Here is an 11937-nt window from a genome sequence, read left to right as displayed (position 1 = left end):
AACGCCCCAGGCTTAGACTGCAAGGCTACAGCCTCCATGACTTCACCCCCACCACACACACCCGATTGGGATCATTTGTGGGTTTTAACTTCTGATGCGTGCATACTCCACTGGAAATTTATTTCAAATGTGGCAGAATCACCCAAGCCAACTTTTCGATTCCACTGTGGTCATCAGACTTCAAAAAGCCGGTATCTCTTTCCCTCCCATCCCAGCATACTGCGCAGCTGCTGTATCAGAAAGCGATTCCCCGGGTCCCTTTTCGATTCCTGAGAAGTTGGTTCCAGTAGGACTGGAGCGAGACCGAACTGGAAGGCAGGGGCTCCTGGCGTGAGAATGCTAGGACTCTTTAGAGAACACCTTGGGGACCCAGCTCACGGGGTAAGAACTGTAGTCCTGGAGAAAATATTGGGGAAAGGACTAGAGCGCTCTAAGGTGCGAGGGTGACGAGAGGGTGTGAAAAAGGAGGTGACCAGGGGAAACCAAGACCTGCGCGAGTCCACGAGAGGTCCCGGATCTTAGCACTGAAATTAGCGCCCCCTCCCGTTCCTTTTGCAGAAGGGTCCCCTACTCCAGCTCAGGGACAGGTTAGAGAGGCCTTTCCTGTGACTTTCACCTCCTTGACCTGGCTCCTCTGAGAGCACTCATTAAAGCCTTTTCACCTGCAGAAGTGCTGTAGTGAAGAGCAAATGGGGATTAGGAATGCACTCAGCACTCCCACTCAGGACTCTGCCGGAGGTCTGGGACCCTGCCCACCCCTGCCGCCCCTAGTCCTGACTCGCTTCCTCCCAGCGGCCCAAGAAAGCGGTAAGGGCACTGGGAGTTCCGGCCCCACCATTCCAGAGAATAGAAAGGGGCGGGAGGGCGTAGCCTGCTAATGATTCCCCCACCTGCTCTCTTCTTCACTATTCTGAATTAAAGCGCCAGGTAAAAACTACAGGTGTGGTGGGAAGACCTCAGTTAGGAGGAGCTGGCCTGCCTGGCTTCCCACTGTGCCTCTGGATAAGAGATGGAACATCTTTGCACTTCAGTTTCCTCATCTGTAAAATAAAATTAAAAATGAACCTTTTTTGTTCTGAGCATTAAATAAGATAACTTTTTAAACATTTAGGGCTTACTTGTTAAATGATCGTTGCTGTTACTATTACTTCGCTCCTGATCAAATCCATGACTATCTCCAGTTCCTCCTAGCAAATACCAACCCTTAGGGGCTCCAAGTTCTCATGAAGGAGCCAGAACCTCCCTCCTCCAGGGAGCCAGGGAACCAGGAAGCTGGGAAGAGCCATGAGCGTCCTGATGCCTCCTGAGTTTTTATTCTGTGAGAATTATGAATCCTGCTGCACCCAGGCCTGGAGGCAGAAGCATAAATTTCTTAAAGGCCCAAGAAAAAATTGTTATTATTATTATTATTTTGAGACAGAACCTCAAGCTGTCACCTTGGCTAGAGTGCTATGGCATCATGGCTCACAGCAACCTCCAACTCCTGGGCTCAAGCGATTCTCTTGCCTCCGCCTCCCAAGTAGCTGGGACTACAGGCGCTCACCATAACACCTGGCTATTTTTTGGTTGCAGCCATCATCGTTGTTTGTCGGGCCCAGGCTGCATTGGAACCCACCAGCTCAGGTGTATGTGGCTGGCGCCTTAGCTGCTCGAGCCACAGGCGCCGAGCCCCAAGAAAAAATTAGAGGGAATCAAATATATTTTAACGAGGAGCGAAGCTGAAGAAACCGAATCCCTTAACGTCACTCCCATGACTTGTTAAGACTTGGCATTGAGTAAACTCTACATCGATTTACTTTTATCATACATCTTTGCAGTTTGTTGTAAGCCCCTTGTTAGGGTTTTTAAGAATCAAGTGCAAGCGCAGAGGGCAAGAAAATCCAAATGGGGAGTGGATGTAGGCAACTGGAAGGGCTAGGACAGGGCCTTTAGACAAAAGTCACACAAAAGTACATTCTTCCAAGGAAGGCATCAACAACTTTTACACAGTCATGCATTTCTATTACTAAATCTTCATTCTGGGAAAATTAATAACAAGTTTGTGAACAAGTGACCAGAGATGCCGCGGTAACACCCTCCTGCTAGTCACCAATTTCCTGTCTGGTCATCAGGACATCTTTGCCTTTTCACCCAAATATCTCCACTAAGGAAACTGAGCAGGGATTTTCTAGGAATACTGTCAAGCTCAGATTCCAAAGTCATTCAGGAAAAAGGGAGATTCAGGCAGACCTTGGGTTTTGCCCCTGAATTATTCAGGGGCTTTGAAAACTTTCAAAGACAAGAAGGAAAAAAGTGCCTTAGGGTACAAGTATATCTAATACAAATAGGACCAGGAAGATGGACTTTGAAACTTGTCTTTTTTTTTTTTTTTTGGCCTTTAGATTCAGTGCAGACTCTGCATGAGCCAAAATACAGTGCAATCAATTTGAAACAAGGGGAACAGTGCTGTGCATTGTTCTGAACTTCACAATAGATGAACAGCCTTCAGAAAGGTCTGCAGAGGAAATAAGCCAGAATTAGGTAATTATCTATGATTATAGATGTGCCACTTAGTTGTAGAATAATTTGGAAAAGAAGGAAATATAATCCACCACCATCATCAGGTGATTTATGTAGAATTTTAGAAGAATGATCCAGTTTTCTCTTTTTGGTGACTGCAGACTGGCATATGTAAGATCAGATTAGCCAGATGAGGATGATGTTTTGCCAAAACTAGAAGGAAACTGCAGACAGGTCAAGGTCTTTGGTTTCTACCACTACAAGGTCTTGCTCAGGATTTAATAGAGGCCTCTAGCTTTGCTCTCATCCATGTATTCGTTAAGCACTTTATACACCCAAAGTTGTGGTGAAAAGTGTTTTGCCTATAATGTTCACATTTCTAAGCCATGAAAAATAGGCATCTGCCCACCAAATGTTTGCTTATTTATTTCCTCTGAGAGAAGGGAATAGGAGAATTGCCAGATGCACATTAAGTGATTCGTAATCATATTGCAGCCACTTTCACCTGAGAAAATTTAAGTGTTTCAAACGTACCATAAAATTTTCCACCACTGCATTTAGTGAAGAAGGAATTCATAGTGAATGCTTTCTATTGTCCAAAAAACCTGTCCAACTTTTTTTAATGCAACAAAAAACTGTTGTAGAGAAACAGCCTGCTTTAAGTGTGAAATATCATTTCATTGTAAAAAGTAAAAAAAAAAAAAGAGTGGTGGTAATCCAACTTCCGGAAACTGTTCTGAATTATTTCACCAGACCCTTTTAAAAGGGGATTAGCAGGGCTTTGGGAGCAAAATCCTTCTGTTTTATTCAATCGCTGATTTTATGTTATAATTACTAGCTGTAAAGACTCTGGAATTAGTGTGCAGGCGCCGTTAGGACTGGATGCAGGCGCTATTCTAATGGTTCAGCTTTTTAATTAAGAAGAGAGGTAAGAAAATCGAATCATAAAAACACTTTTGTGAGAGCTGAGAACATTGCAGGACTACATGAATAAAGCCTTTATACCTTCCCCTGACAGGTCAGCTACTGAGTCGCTGACTTACAACCTTTTCAGGGCCAGACAATAGTTAACAGCTTTCTCACCTTATCCCCACAGAACCTTTTCTCCCAGGACAGATCTTAGAGAAATTGCCTTAAGTAGCCTGACTTCTACAAAATATCTTACAGTTAGAATAACACATGCATATCCATATTGAAATGCCTGCTCTCAGGCTTCAACTACAGACCTCTGGATCCTTTGTCCTGGGTGAGGAATGGACGTGTCTGGAGGTGTCTAGGAGGCACAGAAAATGGTTAGGGAAATGGAATCCTCACGGACATAGGCATATAGGGACAGGTAGGACCAAAGCCAATGTGGCTCCTCCCTCATTCTTGGGAAAACCAAACAGGAGCAGTACAAAGAAACCGAGGCATGGGCTGCAGCCTAGAATAGACTCTTCCTGAAGGAAATCAGTGTGACTGGACCATCCCATAGTCTTCAGGGAAGCAGCCTAACTCGGAGGAAATGTCTTAAGTTATCTTAACCTTTTAAGTTTCTTCAACTCCTCCGCACCCCTAAGTATTCTTCACAAGTGAGTAAAACTGTTGGTTGCCAGGAACACTTCAAGACAAATTCCCCAGATCTTCCATCATAGTTAAGTTGGAGCCACCCCAGAAACTCTGAGACCTACTAAGGTTATAGGGCACCCACTATTCTTTATCTCAGGGGTTGCAAAAGTGGGAATTACAGATCTGGATTTTCAGGGAATTCCCCACTGTGTCTTCCACGGGTTCCACTAAAACTTCCATACATGACCTTTCCTTCCCAGACCCCGACAGGGTGTCCGATTCCGGACCTGGTCAACAACTAGCCGACCAGTCTGCCCTTACGGAGGAGGCCGGCTGCGCCTGGGCCCAGGGGAGAACAATGCCAGTATTAGGATATCAGCCGCCCTCGCAATGATCACGCGTTCAAGGATTTTGTTTTCACGGCTGAGGGGGCTTTTTTCCAATGTAAATCAAGTGCTTTAGTTATTAAGGCCGAACACTAATCTCCAACAACCTTGACATAATGTGGCCGGGCACGCCGGCCCACTTCGCACCTGCAGTCTGAATAGGGCTCCTTGTCAATGGGGGACACGCTTGTTGCCCTGGCTTGCAAAAGAGGGGAGTGAATAAGTCAAGCTTTGTGAATGCCCATGCGCGCTCTCCCTCTCGCCTTTGATCACGGAAAATGTCTTCTAATTTGTCCCTTTTTCATTGTAACAACGTTTTCAAGGCCCTTTCTATTTTTCCCAAACCACATTTTTATAAAGAACATAAATCGCCCCCCGAAAACAAAAGGGGCGCGCGGGCCAACTGGAGCTATCACGCTTCAGCGTTTTGTGACTCAGGAAACATTGTTGGTTCTTGAAGCTGCCCCCTCAGCAAACACAAGGCTGGAAGGCCCCTGTCCTCCAGAGCTCCAGATTCCGGCTTTTAGGAAGAGGGTGGTGACAGGCTGCAGGACGAGGGTGTAAGGGAACCTCCCTTTTGTGAGGATGAGAGAGGTAGCATGGGGTAGGCATCAGAAAGACGGCGGGACTAAGGCGCATCTCATAGGGACCTTGGGGCAGATGTCTCCCTCGGGGATACGGCGCAGACGCCCTGAGCACTCCCAAACTCAGCTAGCAGTTCCGGACTTCTTGCGACTTGGATATGAAGGATCCACCTTTCTTACACAAGGAAGGAGCAGGTGCTCACACCACTCTGACCACAGTGACGTTGTGCCAACGCCCTTTTTCTTCCCTCCCCATACACACCCTCAATGGGCCAGTGGTTAGTCCTGCTTTCTCCACAGACCCTGGGAAGTTGGGGGACCATCTGGAAAGGCTTCCTGCGTGCAGACTCCCTTCCCCCAGATCTTCTTGAGAGAAGCCAGAGAGCACTTTAGGAACACTCCTTTCACATAAAAATGCCACAGGAAAACAGGATTAGTGCCATTTTATCCTGGGCTGTGAAGCAACCTCCTTGCTGGATGTGGCTTTTATTTGGGATGGGAACTAACTTTAAAGTGTCTCCCCAGGAACACACGGGCATTAACAACGTTGATGTCTCATTTGGTGTAATATTAATTATCAGGTTGCAAATCAATGAAAAACCTCTGTTCTTTCACCCCAACCCCAATCCCAACATCAATTTAGTTCAGATTTGCAAATGTTTTGAGGGATCTCTTGCCAAGAACACTTTTCTCCTAGAATTCTAGCTTTTGTCTTTTCTCCTATAAGGTGGAATACTTTTTCTAGGATAAAGGTGGGTAAGACTTTGGTTTACTTCCTCCTGTTAGTCATTACTTTTGTGCAGGCTAAGAGTAAAAAAACTAACATAACCCACTAATACAGTTTAAAACACTTTGATGTCTTGCCAAGAAACACACTTCCTTCAAGAGAGAAGTCAACATTTGTTTTTCACATTAAATGGCGTTTAGTTGCCAGTGGAAAAAAAATTATTCCAAGGACCACTTTTTAATTCGATGGATAACAACCGCAGGGGTCTAAAAGAAAATAACGACGATAGCTATAGACACAAATAACTAAATTACCAAAACGTTAGTATATCTCCCAGCTTCATTAATATGTAACAGACTCCCCAGTTAATCTCCAAAAGCTAGTGTTCCCCCTGTAAAATAGCACTCTGGGACGAATTGTACATGAGATCAATCACTGCTAATGCAGGAAGGTTTACTGCAGAAAAGGAAAAAAAAAAAGCTATTTACACCTTCAAATAGAAGCTTTTCAGATTTGGGAGTGAGACCCATACATCAACAAGAATAAATGATTATGAATTGGTAAACGTGCCCTCCGGCGATTAGCTATGCGACGCTATTTATCATTTCTGCGGCTGTGGTGGTGGTGGAGGCTTTTTCCTCCTGTTCTTTGCCTTCTCTCAAAAGCATCTGACTGTTAGGAAAGAAAAGCTTGACAAGCAGAGGAGAGGGGGAAAAAACACCGCGGGAAAGTTTGTTTTTGCGTAGACTATAAGTCAGCAAAACCTGGTCCAGCAGATACACACCGGGTCATACACCGAGAGCGTAGTAAGGCCGGGCGCCGCCCTTTCCTGGTTCAGCTTGTTTCCGGGGGGCGCTTCGCTCTGGCGTGGACCCACCAGCAGCTATCTTCCTTTCCTTTCTCCCCCTCTCTCTTTTCTGAACCCCCCCCCCAGGCCACATCCCCCCCACTTCTTGTACTCAATGCATATACGTCGTATACTAAATATGAAACTCACTTTTAAATCTATTGTTAGTATTTGTTCTTTTTCTCGTTCCTCTTCATTTTAAAGAAAGAGGGAACTTTTCTTTGTATGCGCGCAGGGAGCTGCGCGTCTGCGCTGGCGCCGGGGTGCGCGTGGCAGCGTGTGGGAGCCGGAGCGCGGCCTGGAGTCCGCCCGGCCACAGTTGTCCCGGGAAACCGTGCTCCCGCTAAGGCGCCGGGTCAGGGACTCCTGGGGACCCCGCTTGCTGTTTGCAACACAAAAGCATATGCAGCCCCTAAACATTCCAAGAGAGACAAAGGCTGGAGCGAAGGACTGACTTAACCCTGTTTGAAACTAACTCACAGCCCACCCCTTGCCCATTGGAGCACTGGAGGGCAATGCCGGAGCTTTGAGACCAGAGTAGGGCAAGGGACCTTAGATTTAGGCCCAGGCCTCCTTCGACTAGGGAGAGTTCAATGGTGGGGGCAATTCCTGGTGGTAAAGTTATAATCGGCTCTAATGCAACGTGGAAGGACGAACCTCGACGAGGAAAGGCGAGGAGGGATCAGTCAGAGGTCTTGTCCAGGAGCTAACTTTTCCTCCCCAACCTCCTGTTTGTATCCAGCAGAGTCCAGTTGCCAGATCCATGGTGGGAGAAGGGCCCTAGCTTTGCCTGAGGGAGATAGGGACGTCAGCAGCACCGCCAGTTCGCTTGCCAAAAGTCTCTATACCTTGCAGGAGGTATAGAGCTGACTCTCATGGCAGGGGCTTCGAGGATACCGGAACTCACCTGCCCCACTGCTCATGAGAAAAAGTCAGTCACCTGAGTACAGCAATGGTCCCCACTTTCACGTTGTCCCACCTTTGGTAGCTGAAGCCCACTCTACAGGCATGTTTCAAAGGCCCCAGTGCCTCTGTATCCACCACCACATTTGAGGGTCTTTGGTGTTGGAACTTGAGAGGAGGGTGATGTGATGGAGGCCAGTTACTCTGAGGGCTGCTAGAACACCAACCCCTACTACGTGCTCCTGATGCAGGTAGGAGTTGAGTCTAGGTCCTGTTTTTATTATTAGTAGTAGTATTTTATTTTTTAGGTTCAAGAGCTTTAATACAGCTGGGAGGGGGCTTGTAGCTGCAAGTCTGTCACTTCAGGTCACATTCGCTAGGGTATATTTCAAGTCAAGTAAGGCTACAGAGGACTTTGCATTGTCTCGAGATTGTGGAAGGAACCCAGGTTGTCCCCCCATAAGCAGGAAAAGAGTTCTTTTCAGGCTTACATTATAGTTGATCTTTAAAGCCAAAAATTTTAAGGAAAATGTTGTACCTATAAATACAGAAGGAAGATTCTCCCCTTCATAAAAAAAAGGTGTTAAGAATAATTAGAGATTGAATCAGTCCTATCTAATCATACACCCACAGTTTTAGAACACGTTATGGAGACACTACAGTGTGAATTAGTATCTTGGAGTGGGAGGAGGTATGAAATGTCCCTAGCTTACTTTTCCTCCCTGGTTTATTATTTCTTCCCTCGTGGAATTTTTCCCCATTTTGATAACCCCTGACAGGGTGGCGTGCTTGAAGGATTGTTCAAACATTATTGACATCATAGAATAGATTTCTCTTTTACTTTTCAAAGCTGTCACAGTCCTATGCTTTAGAAAAAAGAACTGGAGAGAAGGAATGGGCTCAAAAAATTGAAAAGGTAAACATATTCTGCTTCTGTCTCTCTCCCAAGAAGCCTTTAATACTTTGCACCTAACACAGATTCCATGGAAGAAAAAAATTGTTGATAGCAAACCCTGCAAAATAAGCAAATTGTCATCATGAAGATTTAATTTTGCAATTCTAGGAAAGAATATTACTCATTTACTTTCTATTGTTCTTCAAGATTTTAGTCTTGAGTTTAAACTTTCATGCCATTATTTTCTCTTGTACAACTGCTTTTTAAAATAAAGGATTCCCGTTATGATATGTTTTCAGTAGTGAAAGTCTCTAAAGATCTATAATATTATTATTTATTTGAATTTTGTAGCTTTGAGGGCTGTATACACGATGTAATTGCTTTAACATGTTTTCATAAATTACATTCAGAAATGCGTCATAGTAAATTACCTTTGTAATAAAATGTAAAAAATGCAAATGGCTGTTGTCTTTATTACGTTTTAAACCATTGGTTTATCTGCACTATTTCACTTGTCACTTGCACAATGTGTTGGCTAAAGGGGCGGCACAGTTTGATAACAGAGTCCTCTGTGTAATCTTGCAGGCACGCACAGTTTGGGTCATTTCCTCATCTCCCGCAGAAAAGACATTATCCAGCTCATATTTACATACTTTTCAATATTTGTCAAACAATCATAAATTATAAATTAATGAAATGTTCGACAGTCTTCAGAGATCAGACTAATGAAGACATTTACCTTTTTGGTGATTTTGAGTCTCATCTTTGTAAGTTTAATGATATTTTGACGTGCACGCTTTATTAGGCTTTATTAGATTTGTCCTTCACTCCCGCTGTCATTCAGATGTCTCTGCAGAAACATCACCTGCTTCAGGTACAAAAACAAATAGACTTTGGCCAGGGAACCTGCAAAACAGGGACCTTGCAACCTTAGTTTAGAAGAACTAATGTCAAGTTGGGTTTTAAAAAAAACTGGAAATTTTTACCCTTTTACAATTTTTTCATAAGACTGCTGTTGCATATATTTCACCAGCAGGCAATAAGAGGGATACTTCGACATATGTACAGGCTGAGATATACTGCAATTTCAAAGTGATTTGCAGTAGTACTATTAAAAATGGAGGAGAGAAGCCCTGACCTTGATTTTTAGTATTTTATGAAATTTTCTTTGTATTACCTTTGGGCATAAAGTTTGCCAAACCATCTCTTGAGTCCAAAGGTAGGGGGCTAATTTAGAACTTGGCCTACAATCAAGAAATGGACACCAATGCATTCAGCTCTGGTCAAAGAAAAGGGAAGAAATGAAAGAAGGAAGGAAGGAGAGAGAGAGGGAAAGAGAGAGAGAGAGAGGAAATGAAAGAAGGAAGGAAGGAAGGAAGGAAGGAAGGAAGGAAGGAAGGAAGGAAGAAAGAAAGAAAGAAAGAAAGAAAGAAAGAAAGAAAGAAAGAAAGAAAGAAAGAAAGAAAGAAAGAAAGAAAGAAAGAAAGAATGAATTCTTCTCCCAAATGCCAACACTTACAGGGTGCTCCATTGCCTCCAGATCCTCAGAGGAAAGCATTTATGTGCCTGCTTAGCACAGGACTGGAAAGGGATGACCGAGGCACCATGTGCTCATGATGTTGATAAGTTTTCCTGGAAAAATGTTGGCTCCCCATGCTCTCATTATGATTGATGGCTACAGGGCTTTTTAATAAAATTATAGGTGATGAATTAAGTTCTATCCAGAGAGGTCAAATGATCAACCTTGACTTAAAATTCAAGTAGTAAATTGCACAGAACAAATGCACATGATTGCCACCCATCCCCAGCCAGGGTAGACATGAGCTGGGGCTTTGGTGCAATCTGACACTAAACAAAGGGCAAAGGGTCCAGGAAGTAGGAATGTCAATGTTTCTCTCCTCAAGTTGGGTAATTTTATTAGCCTTCTTGCAAATCTCATCAACCCACGCCAGTACACACACTACCCTGCCGGGCCACCAGACGCCTTTCTTTCCTAAGCCTTGCCCATTCGGGACATTGTGATGTTAGTGGAAGTGGGAAAATGGTACTGGAAGGGTGAGGCTGTTCTTAATTATTCTTCTTAATTATCTTTAAGTGGAAGGAGTTGTCTCTCTGGTGTGTGTGTGTGTGTGTGAGAGAGAGAGAGATGCAGAGATGGAAAGAAGAAAACTTTAGAGGTGGCTGCCCCCCTCCCCCACCCCGCGAACCTTTATACAGGTTTATTGTGCTCTGTTCTGCCAATGTGGCTTAGAGCAAAGGTACTAGGTAGGCATTTGCTGGGTGGAAGGCAAGAGGGGAACTCCCATTCCATCTCTAATCATTAACTTAGATTTAGCCTTTGCCCTCTCTATAAAAAATACATCAGAACTAAAATGGCCAGCCACGAAAGGCCACAATCAGAACCTAGAAAAATATTGGGAGCGACTTCAAAATATTTCCAAACACTGCTTTTTTTAATACACAATGGAGAGTTATTAAGCAGCTCACTTGGTGAAGTGAGCTTGGCTTCCGCAATCATCAAAAATTGATATGTACCGCTAGTAAAGTAATTACGTGCCATCCTGAGGATAAGCGAGCCAGCAATTGTTAATCCACTTGCACACCCATCGACTTGCAACATCAAGCCGCAAATAGCTTAATTAAGTCATACACGTGGACTATAACCATATTGCGCCGTTGCATTATGCACAGTATATCTCAATTTATTGGGACAATTAATGCTAGAAACCACGTCGAGCAGGAATGCCAGCCACCCAGTGCCCAAGTTCCTTTCAGCTGATACTGCCCAAACCAGAAAGGCAGTGAGAATTAGGGAAGATGGCAGGTTAGGAATTGGAGGGGGATTTGTCATGCACTAACTTTTGGGGCCTAATGGAGTTATCTGGATAGGATGGCTCAGAATCTAACATGAAGCAACTGCTTTGGACACCTCCTAATTCATCACGTCTGTGTTGGTACTGTATTTAAGTGGTCAGCATCCCCAACAGTTTCATTAAAATTGTAAATCGCATAGCAACGCCCATTCATTAATCACAAGACATCTTTAGCTCAGTAAATCCCGATGTCTGATGTCTGTTAGGACAGATATTTAAATCAATTTCTTCCCAGTCCCACACACATCTATCAGCCACAGGCAGTTTATTTTTCAGAGTTTAAACTACAGAAACCTTTGGGTAAAACCCAATGAAATTTCTCTATTTACAAATGACCAAGACACAAACTTCTTTTTGGGAATTCATCTCCATCTCATCTCCATCTTCAGGGCATAGGTATTTCAGGTGACACGTGCTTGGGAGTGCTGTCACCCTGCACAGGCAGGAGCCTTGCCAGCAGCAGGCAGGGGAGTGGGTGGTGTAGGGACCGCTGGTACCCTGAGCTGGCTGCCCTTGTCTCTAGCTTCCTTGGCAAGCGCGAAAGTCCAAGGACTCTTCGTACCCCCTTCTCTTGGGGATGCTGAGGTATCACTTCGTTTCTAGTTTGGGTGCCAGCAAGGCTCCATTTTGAGTCTAAGATGCGAGATGCCCTGGAAATCACTGTAGCAGTCCAGG

The sequence above is a fragment of the Nycticebus coucang genome, chromosome 8 (genome assembly GCF_027406575.1).
Source record: "Nycticebus coucang isolate mNycCou1 chromosome 8, mNycCou1.pri, whole genome shotgun sequence".
NCBI classification, from domain to species: domain Eukaryota; kingdom Metazoa; phylum Chordata; class Mammalia; order Primates; family Lorisidae; genus Nycticebus; species Nycticebus coucang.
The sequence above is the reverse complement of the archived record's forward strand: the minus strand, read 5'-3'. Positions refer to the sequence as shown.